The sequence below is a fragment of the Molothrus aeneus genome (assembly GCF_037042795.1).
Source record: "Molothrus aeneus isolate 106 chromosome Z unlocalized genomic scaffold, BPBGC_Maene_1.0 scaffold_33, whole genome shotgun sequence".
NCBI lineage: Eukaryota > Metazoa > Chordata > Aves > Passeriformes > Icteridae > Molothrus > Molothrus aeneus.
In genome coordinates this window covers 3,306,730-3,331,089 of record NW_027098761.1, presented here as the reverse complement: position 1 = coordinate 3,331,089, position 24,360 = coordinate 3,306,730, and the positions used below count along the sequence as shown (strand labels likewise).

The following is a 24,360-nucleotide window of genomic DNA, read 5'->3' as shown; positions in this document are numbered from 1 at the left end:
GCTGACACAGGCCACCATGCCCTGGGCCTTCTTGGACACCTGGTCCCAGGATGGCTCTTCTTCAGCTGATCATCTACGGCACTCCTGGGTCCTTTTGACCTGTGCAGCTCCCCTGGCACAGAGTTGCCCATTTGACTTCAAATACAGCATCCACCATTTCTAGATGGCCTTCATGTTCTGAGAAACACAAGACAGCTGTCAAGGACTGGCAGCTTCACCCCCACTCTGGCTCCAAGGCATTTGCCAAAGCAGCAGGCTTCATCACTAAATGCATCAACAGAAATTTGCCCCTTCTGATTTCCTGCCTCACCACGAGGCTTCATAACTACTCACTTTCATCCTTTGGCCTCACGGGAAAAGAATGGCCCCCCACAGGTTCATAGACAACCAACCATCTCCTTGAAGCTTATCAAAAGCCAAAAGTCACCTGGCCCAAAAGACTTTCTAGAACTGAAGAATTACTCAAGAATTCTGCAGACCAGGCTCACAAGCCAAACACACCATTCCAAAAGAAGAAAACAAACAAACAAAGCCCCATGACTTCAAGCACTACCACCTGTGCCCCCGGCCACAGTGCTGCAGAAGCCCAGGGATAGAGTTTCCCTGAGCCAAGCAGCCAGATGCTCTCCCAGAGGCACCAGCCCTTTGGGGCCTCAGCACCACAGGTCAAAGGCCAAGTTCTACTGACGCGGCCTGCAGGAAATCCCGAGCTCCTGGCAGGACTCCAGCACTCAGCATCCTCAGCCAGCAACAGGAAGAGCTGGCTGCTCTGAAACTTGCACCTCTGCCTTGCACTAAAGACAGCGCCACCCACAGCTTGCACTTACGGGCTCAGGATATCCAGGCTCTGGTGTGAGCACTGACTGAGGCTGGCGCTCATCCATCTCAATTTGCTCCTCTTTGGCTTCTTCTCCAGGAGCAGCGGGAGCCAGGGGAGAGATGGCTGTTGGTTCTGTCAGCTGTGGCAAGAGAGAAGCATGAGGGACAGGCTGTCACCGATCATTCAGAACCTCATTTCTTTTCAGATCTTCCACTGCATCTTCTAAGGAGAATTCATAACAGTTCATAGCCATATAGGGATTCTAAGTCCCACTGACCAAATTAAAATATGCCACTTAAAAAGAACACTAGATGGAGATAAGGTTGATATTCCTCCCTGGCTGCTATCATAAAGCAACGTTGTCTCTGTAAAACAGCATTTTAAGTATTGAAAGCTCTGAATTGGAAAAGTAGGAAAGAGACACCAACTCCTTTGCTACTGCAGCTGCAGACGCGGAAAACTCAAACTAGAACGCAATCTCATCTACTGTTGCAAAAGGGGAGGAAACCCTGTGCAGAGCCATCATTGCTTGCTGGAAAAAGAGAAAATGAACAGAGAAATTCCCTCATAGCAAGCCAACAATCTAACAAGGCACAATATGGAAGTGCCTCCCACTCCAGTGGCTAAAGCACTTGGATGTAGTTAGGGCATCTTTAGTAGGGAAATGGCCCAAGTGCTGAGCACTGTCACGCAGGGATTGATGGAAATCTGCCTGAAGGTCCCTCAAGAGCCTCCCCTTGTCCAAGCTAAAGTTCCCCCAGCACCTTCTCATTGGCCTTGTGCTGCACCCCCTTGCCCAGCTCCCCAGTCCTTCTGTGCACACGCTGCAGATCCTCCATGACTTTCTGCTTCCCAGGGGCCCACAAGTGCACCCAGCACTGCAGATGTGGCCCCAGCGCTGCCCAGCACAGGGCCACGCTCACTGCCCTGCTCCTGCTGCCCCACTGCTGCTGACACAGGCCACCATGCCCTGGGCCTTCTTGGACACCTGGTCCCAGGATGGCTCTCCTTCAGCTGATCTTCTACCACACCCCAAGTGTCTTTTCACCCACGCAGCTTCCCAGGCACAGAGGTGCCCATTTTACTTTCTGGAAGACATCCACCATTTCTAGATGGCCTTCATGTTCTGAGAAACACAAGACAGCTGACAAGGACTGGCAGCTTCACCCCCACTCTGGCTCCAAGGCATTTACCAAAGCAGCAGGCTTCATCACTAAATGCATCAACAGAAATTTGCCCCTTCTGATTTCCTGCCACACCACGAGGCTTCATAACTACTCACTTTCATCCTTTGGCCTCACGGGAAAAGAATGGCCCCCCACAGCTTCATAGACAACACAACCATCCCCTTTGAAGCTTATCAAAAGCCAAAAGTCACCTGGCCCAAAAGGCTTTCTAGAACTGAAGAATTACTCAAGAAAACTGCAGACCAGACTCACAAGCCAAACACACCATTCCAAAAGAAGAAAACAAACAAACAAAGCCCCATGACTTCAAGCACTACTACGTGTGCCCTCGGCCACAGTGCTGCAGAAGCCCAGGGATAGAGCTTCCCTGAGCCAAGCAGCCAGATGCTCTCCCAGGGGCACCAGCCCTGTGGGGCCTCAACACCACAGGTCAAAGGCCAAGTTCTACTGACGCTGCCTGCAGGAAATCCCGAGCTCCTGGCAGGACTCCAGCACTCAGCATCCTCAGCCAGCAACAGGAAGCGCTGGCTGCTCTGAAACTTGCACCTCTGCCTTGCACTAAAGACAGCACCACCCACAGCTTGCACTTACAGGCTCAGGATATCCAGGCTCTGGTGTGAGCACTGACTGAGGCTGGCGCTCATCCATCTCAATTTGCTCCTCTTTGGCTTCTTCTCCAGGAGCAGCGGGAGCCAGGGGAGAGACGGCTGTTGGTTCTGTCAGCTGTGGCAAGAGAGAAGCATGAGGGACAGGCTGTCACCGATCATTCAGAACCTCATTTCTTTTCAGATCTTCCACTGCATCTTCTAAGGAGAATTCATAACAGTTCATAGCCATATAGGGATTCTAAGTCCCACTGACCAAATTAAAATATGCCACTTAAAAAGAACACTAGATGGAGATAAGGTTGATATGCCTCCCTGGCTGCTATCATAAAGCAATGTTGTCTCTGTAAAACAGAATTTTAAGTATTGAAAGCTCTGAATTGGAAAAGTAGGAAAGAGACACCAACTCCTTTGCTACTGCAGCTGCAGACATGGTGTGGTGGTTTGACAGGAAATGTGTTTTTTGGGATGCTGTGTTTTTGGCCAATGGATATTCAGACTTTAATATTGGCATTTAACCTGGCCATTGGGACATGGACACGCCTCTGAGAACACGGGGTTAAAAGCAGAGCTCTCCCCTGGGAGGGTTCTTTTGGGTTTCCGCCGGGAAAGAGTTCGGGTCTCTCCCCCGGCCCAGCTGCTGGCTGGGCAGGGGGAGGGGAAAGCCATGAGGCCGAGAGAGTTAGGCCTGAGCCCCGGGGTGGAAGGGTGGAAGAAAGAGTGAGAGAGACACCGGGAGCCATCGGGCAACCCCCCCTGAGAGACACAGAGAGAAAGAGAAAGAGCCGCTGCCTGGGACTGTAACCTTGAAGCTTGATAAACATGGGCCTGCGCCGGCAGCACGGCTGGGACGGAGAAGAGGGGGGGGGTTCAGCCGGCCGCTTGTAGGAGCTTTTAACCCCTTTTTGGAGAATGAGAACTTTACAGAACATTGACCTCTCCTAGAAGATAGAGTGGAAGATGAGGAAGGAAATGGGCCAGTGTGAGAGAGGTCTGGGCGAGTGAGAGATAGTAGAAGAATAGAGAAGAATCCTAGTGGGAAGAGATGATGGAGTGGCTTTTGCTGGACTCTTTTTGTACAGCCATGGACAGAACCATGTTCCTTGTGATACAGAGACTGCATTCTAGGGGGAGGCAATGGCCTCAGAACCAAGAGGGTTCAGTGTTGATGCCCCTCGGCCCCAGGGGGTGAAAAAATATGGGGGGGACAGGTGTCCCAAAGGAGAGATTGTGGGGACAGGTGTCCCAAAGGAGAGACTGTGCCTTTTTTTGGATCGGGACAGAGCATCCTTAAAAGACAACCCTAGAAGCAGTTCTGGTCCGTGTTCAGTGGTGAGAGCACTGGACATGAAAAGGAAGAGGTCACGACAGCAGATGTACTCTGGGCGGTGCCACGAGTGACACAGAAACACACGAGGCTTCAGCTGTGTTTCCAGGGGAAGCCCATGGCACAAGAAGGACTCCTCTCCTCTTGATGAACTGAGGATTGATTGTCTAAAAGGTGGTGCTGGACCGAGAGTTGGTGATTTGAGGAACCAAATGTATTGTGTTGGAAATTTGGTGGGGGGAGGAGGAAATGCACTTGTGAAGTTTTCATTTTCCCGGTGTGTGTGTGTGTTCCTTTTTATCTGTAGTTGTAGAGTAGTTAATAAAGTTCTGGTTCTTTTTCCCTAAGTAGGAGCCTGCTTTGCTTATTCCTGGTCACATCTCACAGCAGAAACCAGGGAGAAGGTATCTTCATGGAGGCACTGGCATTGTGCCAGTGTCAAACCATGACACGCGGAAAACTCAAACTAGATCGCAATCTCATCTACTGTTGCAAAAGGGGAGGAAACCCTATGCAGAGGCATCATTGCTTGCTGGAAAAAGAGAAAATGAAGAGAGTAATTCCCTCATAGCAAACCAACAAGCCAACCAGGCACAATATGGAAGTGCCACCCACTCCAGTGGCTAAAGCACTTGGATGTAGTTAGGGCATCTTTAGTAGAGAACTGGCCCATGTGCTGAGCACTGTCACGCAGGGATTGATGGAAGTCTGCCTGAAGGTCCCTCAAGAGCCTCCCGTTGTCCAGGCTAAAGTTCCCTCAGCACCTCCTCATTGGCCTTGTGCTGCACCCCCTTGCCCAGCTCCCCTGTCCTTCTGTGCACACGCTGCAGCCCCTCCATGACTTTCTGCTTCCCAGGGGCCCACAAGTGGACCCAGCACTGCAGCGGTGGCCACAGCGCTGCCCAGCACAGGGCCACGCTCACTGCCCTGCTCCTGCTGCCCCACTGCTGCTGACACAGGCCACCATGCCCTGGGCCTTCTTGGCCACCTGGTCCCAGGATGGCTCTTCTTCAGCTGATCATCTACGGCACTCCTGGGTCCTTTTGACCCGTGCAGCTCCCCAGGCACAGAGTTGCCCATTTGACTTCAAATACAGCATCCACCATTTCTAGATGGCCTTCATGTTCTGAGAAACACAAGACAGCTGTCAAGGACTGGCAGCTTCACCCCCACTCTGGCTCCAAGGCATTTACCAAAGCAGCAGGCTTCATCACTAAATGCATCAACAGAAATTTGCCCCTTCTGATTTCCTGCCTCACCACGAGGCTTCATAACTACTCACTTTCATCCTTTGGCCTCACGGGAAAAGAATGGCCCCCCACAGCTTCATAGACAACCAACCATCTCCTTGAAGCTTATCAAAAGCCAAAAGTCACCTGGCCCAAAAGACTTTCTAGAACTGAAGAATTACTCAAGAATTCTGAAGAGAAGACTCACAAGCCAAACACACCATTCCAAAAGAAGAAAACAAACAAACAAAGCCCCATGACTTCAAGCACTACCACCTGTGCCCCCGGCCACAGTGCTGCAGAAGCCCAGGGATAGAGCTTCCCTGAGCCAAGCAGCCAGATGCTCTCCCAGAGGCACCAGCCCTTTGGGGCCTCAACACCACAGGTCAAAGGCCAAGGTCTACTGACGCTGCCTGCAGGATATCCCAAGCTCCTGGCAGGACTCCAGCACTCAGCATCCTCAGCCAGCAACAGGAAGCGCTGGCTGCTCTGAAACTTGCACCTCTGCCTTGCACTAAAGACAGCCCCACCCACAGCTTGCACTTACAGGCTCAGGATATCCAGGCTCTGGTGTGAGCACTGATGGAGGCTGGCGTTCATCCATCTCAATTTGCTCCTCTTTGGCTTCTTCTCCAGGAGCAGCGGGAGCCAGGGGAGAGACGGCTGTTGGTTCTGTCAGCTGTGGCAAGAGAGAAGCATGAAGGACAAACTGTTTAGAACCTCATTTCTTTTCAGATCTAGCACTGCACCTTTTAAGGAGAAATCAGAACATTTCATAGCGACAAAAGGGTTCTAAGACACAGACATCAAATTAAAATGGGCCAATTCAAGAGAACTCTAGATGGATATAAGGTTGATATTCCTCCCTGGCTGCTATCAAGAAGCAACGTTGTCTCTGTAAAGCAGAGTTCCTTTTCGTTCCTGAAAGTTCTGAAATGGAAATGCCGGAAAGCGACAGCAAGGCCTTGGCTACTGCAGCTGAAGACGTGGGAAACTCAAACTGAAACACAATCTCATCCAGGGCTGCAAAAGGGCAGGAAATGTTATGCAGAAGCACCTTTGTTTGCTAGGAAAGGAGAACAAGATCAGGGCAAACCTCTCCTAGCAAACCAACAAGCCAACAATCTAACAAGGCACAATATGGAAGTGCCACCCACTCCAGTGGCTAAAGCGCCTGGATGCAGTGAGGGTGTGTTTAGTAGGGAAATGGCCCTTGTGCTAAGCACTGTCATGTAGGGGGTGATGGAAGTCTGCCTAAAGGTCCCTCAAGAGCCCCCCATTGTGGAGACTACAGCTCCCTCAGCACCTCCTCATTGGCCTTGTGCTGCACACCCTTGCCCAGCTCCCCTGTCCTTCTGTGCACATGCTGCAGCCCCTCAAGGACTTTCTGCTTCCCAGGGGCCCACAAGTGCACCCAGCACTGCAGCGGTGGCCGCAGCGCTGCCCAGCACAGGGCCACACTCACTGCCCTGCTCCTGCTGCCCCACTGCTGCTGACACAGGCCACCATGCCCTGGGCCTTCTTGGACACCTGGTCCCAGGATGGCTCTTCTTCAGCTGATCATCTACGGCACTCCTGGGTCCTTTTGACCTGTGCAGCTCCCCTGGCACAGAGTTGCCCATTTGACTTCAAATACAGCATCCACCATTTCTAGATGGCCTTCATGTTCTGAGAAACACAAGACAGCTGTCAAGGACTGGCAGCTTCACCCCCACTCTGGCTCCAAGGCATTTGCCAAAGCAGCAGGCTTCATCACTAAATGCATCAACAGAAATTTGCCCCTTCTGATTTCCTGCCTCACCACGAGGCTTCATAACTACTCACTTTCATCCTTTGGCCTCACGGGAAAAGAATGGCCCCCCACAGGTTCATAGACAACCAACCATCTCCTTGAAGCTTATCAAAAGCCAAAAGTCACCTGGCCCAAAAGACTTTCTAGAACTGAAGAATTACTCAAGAATTCTGCAGACCAGGCTCACAAGCCAAACACACCATTCCAAAAGAAGAAAACAAACAAACAAAGCCCCATGACTTCAAGCACTACCACCTGTGCCCCCGGCCACAGTGCTGCAGAAGCCCAGGGATAGAGTTTCCCTGAGCCAAGCAGCCAGATGCTCTCCCAGAGGCACCAGCCCTTTGGGGCCTCAGCACCACAGGTCAAAGGCCAAGTTCTACTGACGCGGCCTGCAGGAAATCCCGAGCTCCTGGCAGGACTCCAGCACTCAGCATCCTCAGCCAGCAACAGGAAGAGCTGGCTGCTCTGAAACTTGCACCTCTGCCTTGCACTAAAGACAGCGCCACCCACAGCTTGCACTTACGGGCTCAGGATATCCAGGCTCTGGTGTGAGCACTGACTGAGGCTGGCGCTCATCCATCTCAATTTGCTCCTCTTTGGCTTCTTCTCCAGGAGCAGCGGGAGCCAGGGGAGAGATGGCTGTTGGTTCTGTCAGCTGTGGCAAGAGAGAAGCATGAGGGACAGGCTGTCACCGATCATTCAGAACCTCATTTCTTTTCAGATCTTCCACTGCATCTTCTAAGGAGAATTCATAACAGTTCATAGCCATATAGGGATTCTAAGTCCCACTGACCAAATTAAAATATGCCACTTAAAAAGAACACTAGATGGAGATAAGGTTGATATTCCTCCCTGGCTGCTATCATAAAGCAACGTTGTCTCTGTAAAACAGCATTTTAAGTATTGAAAGCTCTGAATTGGAAAAGTAGGAAAGAGACACCAACTCCTTTGCTACTGCAGCTGCAGACGCGGAAAACTCAAACTAGAACGCAATCTCATCTACTGTTGCAAAAGGGGAGGAAACCCTGTGCAGAGCCATCATTGCTTGCTGGAAAAAGAGAAAATGAACAGAGAAATTCCCTCATAGCAAGCCAACAATCTAACAAGGCACAATATGGAAGTGCCTCCCACTCCAGTGGCTAAAGCACTTGGATGTAGTTAGGGCATCTTTAGTAGGGAAATGGCCCAAGTGCTGAGCACTGTCACGCAGGGATTGATGGAAATCTGCCTGAAGGTCCCTCAAGAGCCTCCCCTTGTCCAAGCTAAAGTTCCCCCAGCACCTTCTCATTGGCCTTGTGCTGCACCCCCTTGCCCAGCTCCCCAGTCCTTCTGTGCACACGCTGCAGATCCTCCATGACTTTCTGCTTCCCAGGGGCCCACAAGTGCACCCAGCACTGCAGATGTGGCCCCAGCGCTGCCCAGCACAGGGCCACGCTCACTGCCCTGCTCCTGCTGCCCCACTGCTGCTGACACAGGCCACCATGCCCTGGGCCTTCTTGGACACCTGGTCCCAGGATGGCTCTCCTTCAGCTGATCTTCTACCACACCCCAAGTGTCTTTTCACCCACGCAGCTTCCCAGGCACAGAGGTGCCCATTTTACTTTCTGGAAGACATCCACCATTTCTAGATGGCCTTCATGTTCTGAGAAACACAAGACAGCTGACAAGGACTGGCAGCTTCACCCCCACTCTGGCTCCAAGGCATTTACCAAAGCAGCAGGCTTCATCACTAAATGCATCAACAGAAATTTGCCCCTTCTGATTTCCTGCCACACCACGAGGCTTCATAACTACTCACTTTCATCCTTTGGCCTCACGGGAAAAGAATGGCCCCCCACAGCTTCATAGACAACCAACCATCTCCTTGAAGCTTATCAAAAGCCAAAAGTCACCTGGCCCAAAAGACTTTCTAGAACTGAAGAATTACTCAAGAATTCTGAAGAGAAGACTCACAAGCCAAACACACCATTCCAAAAGAAGAAAACAAACAAACAAAGCCCCATGACTTCAAGCACTACCACGTGTGCCCCCGGCCACAGTGCTGCAGAAGGCCAGGGATAGAGCTTCCCTGAGCCAAGCAGCCAGATGCTCTCCCAGAGGCACCAGCCCTTTGGGGCCTCAACACCACAGGTCAAAGGCCAAGGTCTACTGATGCTGCCTGCAGGATATCCCAAGCTCCTGGCAGGACTCCAGCACTCAGCATCCTCAGCCAGCAACAGGAAGCGCTGGCTGCTCTGAAACTTGCACCTCTGCCTTGCACTAAAGACAGCCCCACCCACAGCTTGCACTTACAGGCTCAGGATATCCAGGCTCTGGTGTGAGCACTGATGGAGGCTGGCGCTCATCCATCTCAATTTGCTCCTCTTTGGCTTCTTCTCCAGGAGCAGCGGGAGCCAGGGGAGAGACGGCTGTTGGTTCTGTCAGCTGTGGCAAGAGAGAAGCATGAAGGACAAACTGTTTAGAACCTTATTTCTTTTCAGATCTAGCACTGCACCTTTTAAGGAGAAATCAGAACATTTCATAGCGACAAAAGGGTTCTAAGACACAGACATCAAATTAAAATGGGCCAATTCAAGAGAACTCTAGATGGATATAAGGTTGATATTCCTCCCTGGCTGCTATCAAGAAGCAACGTTGTCTCTGTAAAGCAGAGTTCCTTTTCGTTCCTGAAAGTTCTGAAATGGAAATGCCGGAAAGCGACAGCAAGGCCTTGGCTACTGCAGCTGAAGACGTGGGAAACTCAAACTGAAACACAATCTCATCCAGGGCTGCAAAAGGGCAGGAAATGTTATGCAGAAGCACCTTTGTTTGCTAGGAAAGGAGAACAAGATCAGGGCAAACCTCTCCTAGCAAACCAACAAGCCAACAATCTAACAAGGCACAATATGGAAGTGCCACCCACTCCAGTGGCTAAAGCGCCTGGATGCAGTGAGGGTGTGTTTAGTAGGGAAATGGCCCTTGTGCTAAGCACTGTCATGTAGGGGGTGATGGAAGTCTGCCTAAAGGTCCCTCAAGAGCCCCCCATTGTGGAGACTACAGCTCCCTCAGCACCTCCTCATTGGCCTTGTGCTGCACACCCTTGCCCAGCTCCCCTGTCCTTCTCTGCACAGGCTGCAGCCCCTCAAGGACTTTCTGCTTCCCAGGGGCTCACAAGTGCACCCAGAACTGCAGCGGTGGGCGCAGCGCTGCCCAGCACAGGGCCACACTCACTGCCCTGCTCCTGCTGCCCCACTGCTGCTGACACAGGCCACCATGCCCTGGGCCTTCTTGGACACCTGGTCCCAGGATGGCTCTTCTTCAGCTGATCATCTACGGCACTCCTGGGTCCTTTTGACCCGTGCAGCTCCCCTGGCACAGAGTTGCCCATTTGACTTCAAATACAGCATCCACCATTTCTAGATGGCCTTCATGTTCTGAGAAACACAAGACAGCTGTCAAGGACTGGCAGCTTCACCCCCACTTTGGCTCCATGACATTTGCCAAAGCAGCAGACTTCACCAATAAATGCATCAACAGAAACTGGCCCCTTCTGATTTCCTGCCTCACCACGAGGCTTCATAACTACTCACTTTCATTCTTTGGCCTCACGGGAAAAGAATGGCCCCCCACAGCTTCATAGACAACACAACCATCCCCTTTGAAGCTTATCAAAAGCCAAAAGTCACCTGGCCCAAAAGGCTTTCTAGAACTGAAGAATTACTCAAGAAAACTGCAGACCAGACTCACAAGCCAAACACACCATTCCAAAAGAAGAAAACAAACAAACAAAGCCCCATGACTTCAAGCACTACTACGTGTGCCCTCGGCCACAGTGCTGCAGAAGCCCAGGGATAGAGCTTCCCTGAGCCAAGCAGCCAGATGCTCTCCCAGGGGCACCAGCCCTGTGGGGCCTCAACACCACAGGTCAAAGGCCAAGTTCTACTGACGCTGCCTGCAGGAAATCCCGAGCTCCTGGCAGGACTCCAGCACTCAGCATCCTCAGCCAGCAACAGGAAGCGCTGGCTGCTCTGAAACTTGCACCTCTGCCTTGCACTAAAGACAGCACCACCCACAGCTTGCACTTACAGGCTCAGGATATCCAGGCTCTGGTGTGAGCACTGACTGAGGCTGGCGCTCATCCATCTCAATTTGCTCCTCTTTGGCTTCTTCTCCAGGAGCAGCGGGAGCCAGGGGAGAGACGGCTGTTGGTTCTGTCAGCTGTGGCAAGAGAGAAGCATGAGGGACAGGCTGTCACCGATCATTCAGAACCTCATTTCTTTTCAGATCTTCCACTGCATCTTCTAAGGAGAATTCATAACAGTTCATAGCCATATAGGGATTCTAAGTCCCACTGACCAAATTAAAATATGCCACTTAAAAAGAACACTAGATGGAGATAAGGTTGATATGCCTCCCTGGCTGCTATCATAAAGCAACGTTGTCTCTGTAAAACAGAATTTTAAGTATTGAAAGCTCTGAATTGGAAAAGTAGGAAAGAGACACCAACTCCTTTGCTACTGCAGCTGCAGACGCGGAAAATTCAAACTAGATCGCAATCTCATCTACTGTTGCAAAAGGGGAGGAAACCCTGTGCAGAGGCATCATTGCTTGCTGGAAAAAGAGAAAATGAACAGAGTAATTCCCTCATAGCAAACCAACAAGCCAACCAGGCACAATATGAAAGTGCCTCCCACTCCAGTGGCTAAAGCGCCTGGATGCAGTGAGGGTGTGTTTAGTAGGGAAATGGCCCTTGTGCTGAGCACTGTCATGTAGGGGGTGATGGAAGTCTGCCTAAAGGTCCCTCAAGAGCCCCCCATTGTGGAGACTACAGCTCCCTCAGCACCTCCTCATTGGCCTTGTGCTGCACCCCCTTGCCCAGCTCCCCTGTCCTTCTGTGCACACGCTGCAGATCCTCCATGACTTTCTGCTTCCCAGGGGCCCACAAGTGCACCCAGCACTGCAGCGGTGGCCGCAGCGCGGCCCAGCACAGGGCCACGCTCAATGCCCTGCTCCTGCTGCCCCACTGCTGCTGACACAGGCCACCATGCCCTGAGCCTTCTTGGACACCTGGTCCCAGGATGGCTCTTCTTCAGCTGATCATCTACAGCACTCCTGGGTCCTTTTGACCCGTGCAGCTCCCCTGGCACAGAGTTGCCCATTTGACTTCAAATACAGCATCCACCATTTCTAGATGGCCTTCATGTTCTGAGAAACACAAGACAGCTGTCAAGGACTGGCAGCTTCACCCCCACTCTGGCTCCAAGGCATTTACCAAAGCAGCAGGCTTCATCACTAAATGCATCAACAGAAATTTGCCCCTTCTGATTTCCTGCCACACCACGAGGCTTCATAACTACTCACTTTCATTCTTTGGCCTCACGGGAAAAGAATGGCCCCCCACAGCTTCATAGACAACACAACCATCCCCTTTGAAGCTTATCAAAAGCCAAAAGTCACCTGGCCCAAAAGGCGTTCTAGAACTGAAGAATTAATCAAGAAAACTGCAGACCAGACTCACAAGCCAAACACACCATTCCAAAAGAAGAAAACAAACAAACAAAGCCCCATGACTTCAAGAACTACCACCTGTGCCCTCGACCACAGTGCTGCAGAAGGCCAGGGATAGAGCTTCCCTGAGCCAAGCAGCCAGATGCTCTCCCAGAGGCACCAGCCCTTTGGGGCCTCAGCACCACAGGTCAAAGGCCAAGTTCTACTGACGCTGCCTGCAGGAAATCCCAAGCTCCTGGCAGGACTCCAGCACTCAGCATCCTCAGCCAGCAACAGGAAGCGCTGGCTGCTCTGAAACTTGCACCTCTGCCTTGCACTAAAGACAGCACCACCCACAGCTTGCACTTACAGGCTCAGGATATCCAGGCTCTGGTGTGAGCACTGATGGAGGCTGGCGCTCATCCATCTCAATTTGCTCCTCTTTGGCTTCTTCTCCAGGAGCAGCGGGAGCCAGGGGAGAGACGGCTGTTGGTTCTGTCAGCTGTGGCAAGAGAGAAGCATGAGGGACAGGCTGTCACCGATCATTCAGAACCTCATTTCTTTTCAGATCTTCCACTGCATCTTCTAAGGAGAATTCATAACAGTTCATAGCCATATAGGGATTCTAAGTCCCACTGACCAAATTAAAATATGCCACTTAAAAAGAACACTAGATGGAGATAAGGTTGATATTCCTCCCTGGCTGCTATCATAAAGCAACGTTGTCTCTGTAAAACAGAATTTTAAGTATTGAAAGCTCTGAATTGGAAAAGTAGGAAAGAGACACCAACTCCTTTGCTACTGCAGCTGCAGACGCGGAAAATTCAAACTAGATCGCAATCTCATCTACTGTTGCAAAAGGGGAGGAAACCATGTGCAGAGGCATCATTGCTTGCTGGAAAAAGAGAAAATGAAGAGAGTAATTCCCTCATAGCAAACCAACAAGCCAACCAGGCACAATATGGAAGTGCCTCCCACTCCAGTGGCTAAAGCACTTGGATGTAGTTAGGGCATCTTTAGTAGAGAACTGGCCCATATGCTGAGCACTGTCACGCAGGGATTGATGGAAGTCTGCCTGAAGGTCCCTCAAGAGCCTCCCGTTGTCCAGGCTAAAGTTTCCCCAGCACCTTCTCATTGGCCTTGTGCTGCACCCCCTTGCCCAGCTCCCCTGTCCTTCTGTGCACACGCTGCAGATCCTCCATGACTTTCTGCTTCCCAGGGGCCCACAAGTGCACCCAGCACTGCAGCGGTGGCCGCAGCGCTGCCCAGCACAGGGCCACGCTCACTGCCCTGCTCCTGCTGCCCCACTGCTGCTGACACAGGCCACCATGCCCTTGGCCTTCTTGGCCACCTGGTCCCAGGATGGCTCTTCTTCAGCTGATCTTCTATAGCATTCCTGGGTCCTTTTGACCCATGCAGCTCCCCAAGCACGGAGTTGCCCATTTGACTTCAAATACAGCATCCACCATTTCTAGATGGCCTTCATGTTCTGAGAAACACAAGACAGCTGTCAAGGACTGGCAGCTTCACCCCCACTTTGGCTCCATGACATTTGCCAAAGCAGCAGACTTCACCAATAAATGCATCAACAGAAACTGGCCCCTTCTGATTTCATGCCTTACCACGAGGCTTCATAACTACTCACTTTCATCCTTTGGCAGCACGGGAAAAGAATGGCCCCCCACAGCTTCATAGACAACACAACCATCTCCTTGAAGCTTATCAAAAGCCAAAAGTCACCTGGCCCAAAAGGCTTTCTAGAACTGAAGAATTAATCAAGAAAACTGCAGACCAGGCTCACAAGCCAAACACACCATTCCAAAAGAAGAAAACAAACAAACAAAGCCCCATGACTTCAAGCACTACCACCTGTGCCCTCGACCACAGTGCTGCAGAAGCCCAGGGATAGAGCTTCCCTGAGCCAAGCAGCCAGATGCTCTCCCAGAGGCACCAGCCCTTTGGGGCCTCAACACCACAGGTCAAAGGCCAAGTTCTACTGCTGCTGCCTGCAGGAAATCCCGAGCTCCTGGCAAGACTCCAGCACTCAGCATCCTCAGCCAGCAACAGGAAGCGCTGGCTGCTCTGAAACTTGCACCTCTGCCTTGCACTAAAGACAGCGCCACCCACAGCTTGCACTTACGGGCTCGGGATATCCAGGCTCTGGTGTGAGCACTGATGGAGGCTGGCGTTCATCCATCTCAATTTGCTCCTCTTTGGCTTCTTCTCCAGGAGCAGCGGGAGCCAGGGGAGAGACGGCTGTTGGTTCTGTCAGCTGTGGCAAGAGAGAAGCATGAAGGACAAACTGTTTAGAACCTCATTTCTTTTCAGATCTAGCACTGCACCTTTTAAGGAAAAATCAGAACATTTCATAGCGACAAAAGGGTTCTAAGACACAGACATCAAATTAAAATGGGCCAATTCAAGAGAACTCTAGATGGATATAAGGTTGATATTCCTCCCTGGCCTCCCTGGCTGCTATCAAGAAGCAACGTTGTCTCTGTAAAGCAGAGTTCCTTTTCGTTCCTGAAAGTTCTGAAATGGAAATGCTGGAAAGCGACAGCAAGGCCTTGGCTACTGCAGCTGAAGACGTGGGAAACTCAAACTGAAACACAATCTCATCCAGGGCTGCAAAAGGGCAGGAAATGTTATGCAGAAGCACCTTTGCTTGCTAGGAAAGGAGAACAAGATCAGGGCAAACCTCTCCTAGCAAACCAACAAGCCAACAATCTAACAAGGCACAATATGGAAGTGCCACCCACTCCAGTGGCTAAAGCCCCTGGATGCAGTGAGGGTGTGTTTAGTAGGGAAATGGCCCTTGTGCTAAGCACTGTCATGTAGGGGGTGATGGAAGTCTGCCTAAAGGTCCCTCAAGAGCCCCCCATTGTGGAGACTACAGCTCCCTCAGCACCTCCTCATTGGCCTTGTGCTGCACCCCCTTGCCCAGCTCCCCTGTCCTTCTCTGCACATGCTACAGCCCCTCCATGACTTTCTGCTTCCCAGGGGCCCACAAGTGCACCCAGCACTGCAGCGGTGGCCGCAGCGCTGCCCAGCATAGGGCCACGCTCACTGCCCTGCTCCTGCTGCCCCACTGCTGCTGACACAGGCCACCATGCCCTGGGCCTTCTTGGACACCTGGTCCCAGGATGGCTCTTCTTCAGCTGATCATCTACGGCACTCCTGGGTCCTTTTGACCCATGCAGCTCCCCTGGCACAGAGTTGCCCATTTGACTTCAAATACAGCATCCACCATTTCTAGATGGCCTTCATGTTCTGAGAAACACAAGACAGCTGTCAAGGACTGGCAGCTTCACCCCCACTCTGGCTCCAAGGCATTTACCAAAGCAGCAGGCTTCATCACTAAATGCATCAACAGAAATTTGCCCCTTCTGATTTCCTGCCTCACCACGAGGCTTCATAACTACTCACTTTCATTCTTTGGCCTCACGGGAAAAGAATGGCCCCCCACAGCTTCATAGACAACACAACCATCCCCTTTGAAGCTTATCAAAAGCCAAAAGTCACCTGGCCCAAAAGGCTTTCTAGAACTGAAGAATTACTCAAGAAAACTGCAGACCAGACTCACAAGCCAAACACACCATTCCAAAAGAAGAAAACAAACAAACAAAGCCCCATGACTTCAAGCACTACCACCTGTGCCCTCGACCACAGTGCTGCAGAAGCCCAGGGATAGAGCTTCCCTGAGCCAAGCAGCCAGATGCTCTCCCAGAGGCACCAGCCCTTTGGGGCCTCAACACCACAGGTCAAAGGCCAAGTTCTACTGACGCTGCCTGCAGGAAATCCCGAGCTCCTGGCAGGACTCCAGCACTCAGCATCCTCAGCCAGCAACAGGAAGCGCTGGCTGCTCTGAAACTTGCACCTCTGCCTTGCACTAAAGACAGCGCCACCCACAGCTCGCACTTACAGGCTCAGGATATCCAGGCTCTGGTGTGAGCACTGATGGAGGCTGGCGCTCATCCATCTCAATTTGCTCCTCTTTGGCTTCTTCTCCAGGAGCAGCGGGAGCCAGGGGAGAGACGGCTGTTGGTTCTGTCAGCTGTGGCAAGAGAGAAGCATGAGGGACAGGCTGTCACCGATCATTCAGAACCTCATTTCTTTTCAGATCTTCCACTGCATCTTCTAAGGAGAATTCATAACAGTTCATAGCCATATAGGGATTCTAAGTCCCACTGACCAAATTAAAATATGCCACTTAAAAAGAACACTAGATGGAGATAAGGTTGATATTCCTCCCTGGCTGCTATCATAAAGCAACGTTGTCTCTGTAAAACAGAATTTTAAGTATTGAAAGCTCTGAATTGGAAAAGTAGGAAAGAGACACCAACTCCTTTGCTACTGCAGCTGCAGACACGGTGTGGTGGTTTGACAGGAAATGTGTTTTTTGGGATGCTGTGTTTTTGGCCAATGGATATTCAGACTTTAATATTGGCATTTAACCTGGCCATTGGGACATGGACACGCCTCTGAGAACACGGGGTTAAAAGCAGAGCTCTCCCCTGGGAGGGTTCTTTTGGGTTTCCGGCGGGAAAGAGTTCGGGTCTCACCCCTGGCCCAGCTGCTGGCTGGGCAGGGGGAGGGGAAAGCCATGAGGTCGAGAGAGGTAGGCCTGAGCCCCGGGGTGGAAGGGTGGAAGAAAGAGTGAGAGAGACACCGGGAGCCATCGGGCAACCCCCCCTGAGAGACACAGAGAGAAAGAGAAAGAGCCGCTGCCTGGGACTGTAACCTTGAAGCTTGATAAACATGGGCCTGCGCCGGCAGCACGGCTGGGACGGAGAAGAGGGGGGGGGTTCAGCCGGCCGCTTGTAGGAGCTTTTAACCCCTTTTTGGAGAATGAGAACTTTACAGAACATTGACCTCTCCTAGAAGATAGAGTGGAAGATGAGGAAAGAAATGGCCAGTGTGAGAGAGGTCTGGGCGAGTGAGAGATAGTAGAAGAATAGAGAAGAATCCTAGTGGGAAGAGATGATGGAGTGGCTTTTGCTGGACTCTTTTTGTACAGCCATGGACAGAACCATGTTCCTTGTGATACAGAGACTGCATTCTAGGGGGAGGCAATGGCCTCAGAACCAAGAGGGTTCAGTGTTGATGCCCCTCGGCCCCAGGGGGTGAAAAAATATGGGGGGGACAGGTGTCCCAAAGGAGAGATTGTGGGGACAGGTGTCCCAAAGGAGAGACTGTGCCTTTTTTTGGATCGGGACAGAGCATCCTTAAAAGACAACCCTAGAAGCAGTTCTGGTCCGTGTTCAGTGGTGAGAGCACTGGACATGAAAAGGAAGAGGTCACGACAGCAGATGTACTCCGGGCGGTGCCACGAGTGACACAGAAACACACGAGGCTTCAGCTGTGTTTCCAGGGGAAGTCCATGGCACAAGAAGGACTCCTCTCCTCTTGATGAACTGAGGATTGATTGTCTAAAAGGTGGTGCTGGACCGAGAGTTGGTGATTTGAGGAACCAAATGTATTGTGTTGGAAATTTGGTGGGGGGAGGAGGAAATGCACTTGTGAAGTTTTCATTTTCCCGGTGTGTGTGTGTGTTCCTTTTTATCTGTAGTTGTAGAGTAGTTAATAAAGTTCTGGTTCTTTTTCCCTAAGTAGGAGCCTGCTTTGCTTATTCCTGGTCACATCTCACAGCAGAAACCAGGGAGAAGGTATCTTCATGGAGGCACTGGCATTGTGCCAGTGTCAAACCATGACACGCGGAAAACTCAAACTAGATCGCAATCTCATCTACTGTTGCAAAAGGGGAGGAAACCCTGTGCAGAGGCATCATTGCTTGCTGGAAAAAGAGAAAATGAAGAGAGTAATTCCCTCATAGCAAACCAACAAGCCAACCAGGCACAATATGGAAGTGCCACCCACTCCAGTGGCTAAAGCACTTGGATGTAGTTAGGGCATCTTTAGTAGAGAACTGGCCCATGTGCTGAGCACTGTCACGCAGGGATTGATGGAAGTCTGCCTGAAGGTCCCTCAAGAGCCTCCCGTTGTCCAGGCTAAAGTTCCCTCAGCACCTCCTCATTGGCCTTGTGCTGCACCCCCTTGCCCAGCTCCCCTGTCCTTCTCTGCACACGCTGCAGCCCCTCCATGACTTTCTGCTTCCCAGGGGCCCACAAGTGTACCCAGCACTGCAGCGGTGGCCGCAGCGCTGCCCAGCACAGGGCCACGCTCACTGCCCTGCTCCTGCTGCCCCACTGCTGCTGACACAGGCCACCATGCCCTGGGCCTTCTTGGCCACCTGGTCCCAGGATGGCTCTTCTTCAGCTGATCATCTACGGCACTCCTGGGTCCTTTTGACCCATGCAGCTCCCCAGGCACAGAGTTGCCCATTTGACTTCAAATACAGCATCCACCATTTCTAGATGGCCTTCATGTTCTGAGAAACACAAGACAGCTGTCAAGGACTGGCAGCTTCACCCCCACTCTGGCTCCAAGGCATTTGCCAAAGCAGCAGGCTTCATCACTAAATGCATCAACAGAAATTTGCCCCTTCTGATTTCCTGCCTCACCACGAGGCTTCATAACTACTCACTTTCATCCTTTGGCCTCACGGGAAAAGAATGGCCCCCCACAGCTTCATAGACAACACAACCATCTCCTTAAAGCTTATCAAAAGCCAAAAGTCACCTGGCCCAAAAGACTTTCTAGAACTGAAGAATTACTCAAGAATTCTGCAGACCAGGCTCACAAGCCAAACACACCATTCCAAAAGAAGAAAACAAACAAACAAAGCCCCATGACTTCAAGCACTACCACCTGTGCCCTTGACCACAGTGCTGCAGAAGCCCAGGGATAGAGTTTCCCTGAGCCAAGCAGCCAGATGCTCTCCCAGAGGCACCAGCCCTTTGGGGCCTCAGCACCACAGGTCAAAGGCCAAGTTCTACTGACGCTGCCTGCAGGAAATCTCGAGCTCCTGGCAGGACTCCAGCACTCAGCATCCTCAGCCAGCAACAGGAAGCGCTGGCTGCTCTGAAACTTGCACCTCTGCCTTGCACTAAAGACAGCGCCACCCACAGCTTGCACTTACGGCCTCAGGATATCCAGGCTCTGGTGTGAGCACTGATGGAGGCTGGCGCTCATCCATCTCAATTTGCTCCTCTTTGGCTTCTTCTCCAGGAGCAGCGGGAGCCAGGGGAGAGACGGCTGTTGGTTCTGTCAGCTGTGGCAAGAGAGAAGCATGAGGGACAGGCTGTCACCAATCATTCAGAACCTCATTTCTTTTCAGATCTTCCACTGCATCTTCTAAGGAGAATTCATAACAGTTCATAGCCATATAGGGATTCTAAGTCCCACTGACCAAATTAAAATATGCCACTTAAAAAGAACACTAGATGGAGATAAGGTTGATATACCTCCCTGGATGCTATCATAAAGCAACGTTGTCTCTGTAAAACAGAATTTTAAGTATTGAAAGCTCTGAATTGGAAAAGTAGGAAAGAGACACCAACTCCTTTGCTACTGCAGCTGCAGACGCGGAAAACTCAAACTAGATCGCAATCTCATCTACTGTTGCAAAAGGGGAGGAAACCCTGTGCAGAGCCATCATTGCTTGCTGGAAAAAGAGAAAATGAACAGAGAAATTCCCTCATAGCAAACCAACAATCTAACAAGGCACAATATGGAAGTGCCTCCCACTCCAGTGGCTAAAGCACTTGGATGTAGTTAGGGCATCTTTAGTAGGGAAATGGCCCAAGTGCTGAGCACTGTCACGCAGGGATTGATGGAAATCTGCCTGAAGGTCCCTCAAGAGCCTCCCCTTGTCCAAGCTAAAGTTCCCCCAGCACCTTCTCATTGGCCTTGTGCTGCACCCCCTTGCCCAGCTCCCCAGTCCTTCTGTGCACACGCTGCAGATCCTCCATGACTTTCTGCTTCCCAGGGGCCCACAAGTGCACCCAGCACTGCAGCGGTGGCCGCAGCGCTGCCCAGCACAGGGCCACGCTCACTGCCCTGCTCCTGCTGCCCCACTGCTGCTGACACAGGCCACCATGCCCTGGGCCTTCTTGGACACCTGGTCCCAGGATGGCTCTCCTTCAGCTGATCTTCTACCACACCCCAAGTGTCTTTTCACCCACGCAGCTTCCCAGGCACAGAGGTGCCCATTTTACTTTCTGGAAGACATCCACCATTTCTAGATGGCCTTCATGTTCTGAGAAACACAAGACAGCTGTCCAGGACTGGCAGCTTCACCCCCACTCTGGCTCCAAGGCATTTGCCAAAGCAGCAGGCTTCATCACTAAATGCATCAACAGAAATTTGCCCCTTCTGATTTCCTGCCTCGCCACGAGGCTTCATAACTACTCACTTTCATCCTTTGGCCTCACGGGAAAAGAATGGCCCCCCACAGCTTCATAGACAACCAACCATCTCCTTGAAGCTTATCAAAAGCCAAAAGTCACCTGGCCCAAAAGACTTTCTAGAACTGAAGAATTACTCAAGAATTCTGAAGAGAAGACTCAAAAGCCAAACACACCATTCCAAAAGAAGAAAACAAACAAACAAAGCCCCATGACTTCAAGCACTACCACCTGTGCCCCCGGCCACAGTGCTGCAGAAGCCCAGGGATAGAGCTCCCCTGAGCCAAGCAGCCAGATGCTCTCCCAGAGGCACCAGCCCTTTGGGGCCTCAGCACCACAGGTCAAAGGCCAAGGTCTACTGACGCTGCCTGCAGGATATCCCAAGCTCCTGGCAGGACTCCAGCACTCAGCATCCTCAGCCAGCAACAGGAAGCGCTGGCTGCTCTGAAACTTGCACCTCTGCCTTGCACTAAAGACAGCGCCACCCACAGCTCGCACTTACGGGCTCAGGATATCCAGGCTCTGGTGTGAGCACTGATGGAGGCTGGCGCTCATCCATCTCAATTTGCTCCTCTTTGGCTTCTTCTCCAGGAGCAGTGGGAGCCAGGGGAGAGACGGCTGTTGGTTCTGTCAGCTGTGGCAAGAGAGAAGCATGAGGGACAGGCCGTCACCGATCATTTAGAACCTCATTTATTTTCAAATTTACCAACACATCTTTTTAGGAGAAATCAGGTACTTTGACAGCAATGGGATGCCAATTGAAATGCATTGTATATTGCTCTTATTTATATATTCCACCCTGCCAATTATCAGGTAGAAATATTCTTTTTGTAAAACAATGCTTCTAGTTCTTGAAAGTTTTGAAGTGGAAAAGGAGGAATCAGGCAGTGATGCTCTTTTTTTTGATGATGCAGTCATCAAATGGATTTTTTTCTGGCCTTCGTAGCTGGTCTTCTACACTCTACTGCTACTGGCCAAGCTCACCACTTGCTCTTCGATTCTTCATCACCCGGAACATGAAATGTTTCTTTCTCACTCACCTCATGATCAGCACCGCTGAATACACGCCCGAGGTGACCTGTAGTGGGGAAGGGAAAACGAACAAGATGCTGTGAGAAAACTGCTTGGGCTACTGAATCCCACAGAACAAGTCAACCCAAACAGAGATGATTTCCCATTTCACAAAATCCCTCCAAAAGACACATTTCATTCACACAGCCAGCAAGAGATCAGGACAATATTCTTGCTTGCGCCTACTCTTTGGCCTGTTTTGCCAGTAAATGAATAAAAACATGATCAAGAAAATGCAAATTGTTTTTTAACACTCAGTGCTCCTGTTCTACCAAACACATCAAGCAGCATTTTTATCCTCTCTCTCCAGTACATTTTTTTAAAAATCAGTTGCATGCATTAATTCTCATTAATTCTCTTGCTGGAAACAGTTGCCCAGAAAAGCTTCCCCAAAATCCCCCTGAGCTTTGGCAGTTCTATTGTGAAACAGCACAGCAGCAGCTCCAGGGTTCTGGAGCAGACATTTACTGCTTTGGAGATTGCACTTCCTTGCAAAGTGAATCGCTGTTTTAGCACTCAGTAAAACATCAAGTTAGGCAGTCAAATCCTTTCAGGAGAAAATTTAGAAAGAAAGAAGCTTTCCCTGAATTCTGGGAACAACTGGAGAGTTTTTTTCCAAGAAGGTCTCCCGGTCTACATTTTCAAAGGTGTCTTGCTATCCCAGTAAACTGAGGAAATGACAGACTCTGCTGCCACAGACTCTCCCATGGAGGGAACGGAAGCCCTGCAGGTTCCCTTGCAAATGCTGCCCCTGTGGCTACTGACACCCACTTTTTAGCTGAACTACTTGAAAGGATGTTTACCAAACCAGTGGCATTCTAATGTTCTTTCTGTTTCAAAATCAGAAACTCAATCACTAAGAAAGAGCAGGAAGACATACAAAAGCCAGGTTAAGTTACACCAGGGAAAACCTCTACTTACTAGCCAGCTGAGTCAGATAATAGCCGGAATAATAAACCGTGTAAGCAGCGAAAATTGCAGCCCTGAGTTCCTCCATCCCTGTGGCGCTGCTCTACAAGTGTGCAGGCAGTGCTCACACAGTAGAAAAAAAAAGGCTCTCGTCAGTGCACAGCTACCCCCTGACAAATGCCTTAACCAGGAGGATGCGCCTGCTCTCAGCAAGACCTACGGCTGCTCTGACACTCAGGCCTTCCTTGCACCAAGGCAACCTTCTGATGTCACCACGACGACGTGGAAACCATGCCCTGACATCACAAAGGAAACGTTCTACGTTTGTCTGTGAATTATGCCAAGCAATAACCAACCTCCCCTACAGCAAACACAAAATAGCCTGCAAAGTTCTCCTCTGTCACAAAGCAGCACAAATTCCCCTCATGGGCCAAAGCCTGTTGTTCAAGGGATCCAAGAGTAACTCCAAGAGTGCACAAAGCACCTACAGCCTGGACCCCAAATAAGCACTCAGATGGGACTCAAGCAAAGGAAACCAGACCAGGAAAATGGCCCACAGCATTGCACAGAACCAGGAGAGAAGCCACTGTTAGCATAACAGCTGAAATCATTCCTAAAAAATCTCCCCACCTATCTGCACATTTATTGGACATGCCCAGGGCTCCGGTGCATGTACATCTCTGCCTTTATTCCCCTTTGGAAGCAGTCCAACTGGCAGCCTCTGCCCGCCCGCAGGAGCTGCTCCAGGCTGGGAATGCGACTGGCGGTGCTGATTTCCAGAGGCTTCTGTGTCCCAGGGGAAGCCAAGGCAGGAGCGGGTTGAACAGTGCTGCTGCTGCTGCTGCTGCTCTGTGCCGGAGAGCCCCGGCTGGGCAGAGCACGGTGCCCACTGCACTGCGGGCTCCTTCTCCTGCCACAGCTGGGCGCACCTGGGAACAAGGCATGACAACTTGTGGGGAAACCAAGGGGTTTCTGGGGCTGCACTGCTCTGCATATACCCAGGCCAGCCTTGGCTCCCAAAAAGGTCAACCAGAGGAAAACAGCTGGAAAATGTTTCATTTTGATCTTTCTTACCTGCTGACGGAAGTTGCCAAAATGAAAGTTACCAAGCAGGGCCCGATCCCTGCTGCCAGCTCTGGGTTAGAAAGGAGGCATTACTGTATTTTAGTACTCAGTGCATAGGGAATCACTTCTCTGACATATGCACACCCAGTAATCGCACCTACTACTTTGTATCCATGGAATTAAGACATATTCAATAAGTTGTGGAAACTCACAGGCTAAACATTACCCCAATTTATCTGACACATATCAATCACTTCTCAGAATTTATTGACATCAGAGTAGGAGTGTCCTGTAGGTCCCTGGTGGTCACTGTCACAGGTTCAGGAGGAGACCCATGCACAAAAGAACCTAAGACACAACCAGGCCGGCAAAGCAAATAATACATACCAACCCCTGGATTCCCAAAAATCTGCTGAGCAGGAGAAGGATGTGGAGCATGGTGCTCGGCGCCAGGGGCAGGTAGGCAGTGCACTTCCAGGACATCCCCTGGATCAAAGCGCTGTGCATCTCATCCTTCTCACCCCTCCACCCCAGAACCAGGCCCTATATCTCCTGCTCAGGAGTGGAATTTTCCCAGTTA

The 24,360-nt window shown here is 51.1% G+C and overlaps 1 pseudogene; it reads right to left on the bottom strand.

Moving 5' to 3' along the window:
* LOC136569490 (serine/threonine-protein kinase PAK 3-like) overlaps positions 1–24,360 on the bottom strand; it is a 48,241-nt pseudogene that overhangs the window by 23,798 nt on the left and 83 nt on the right.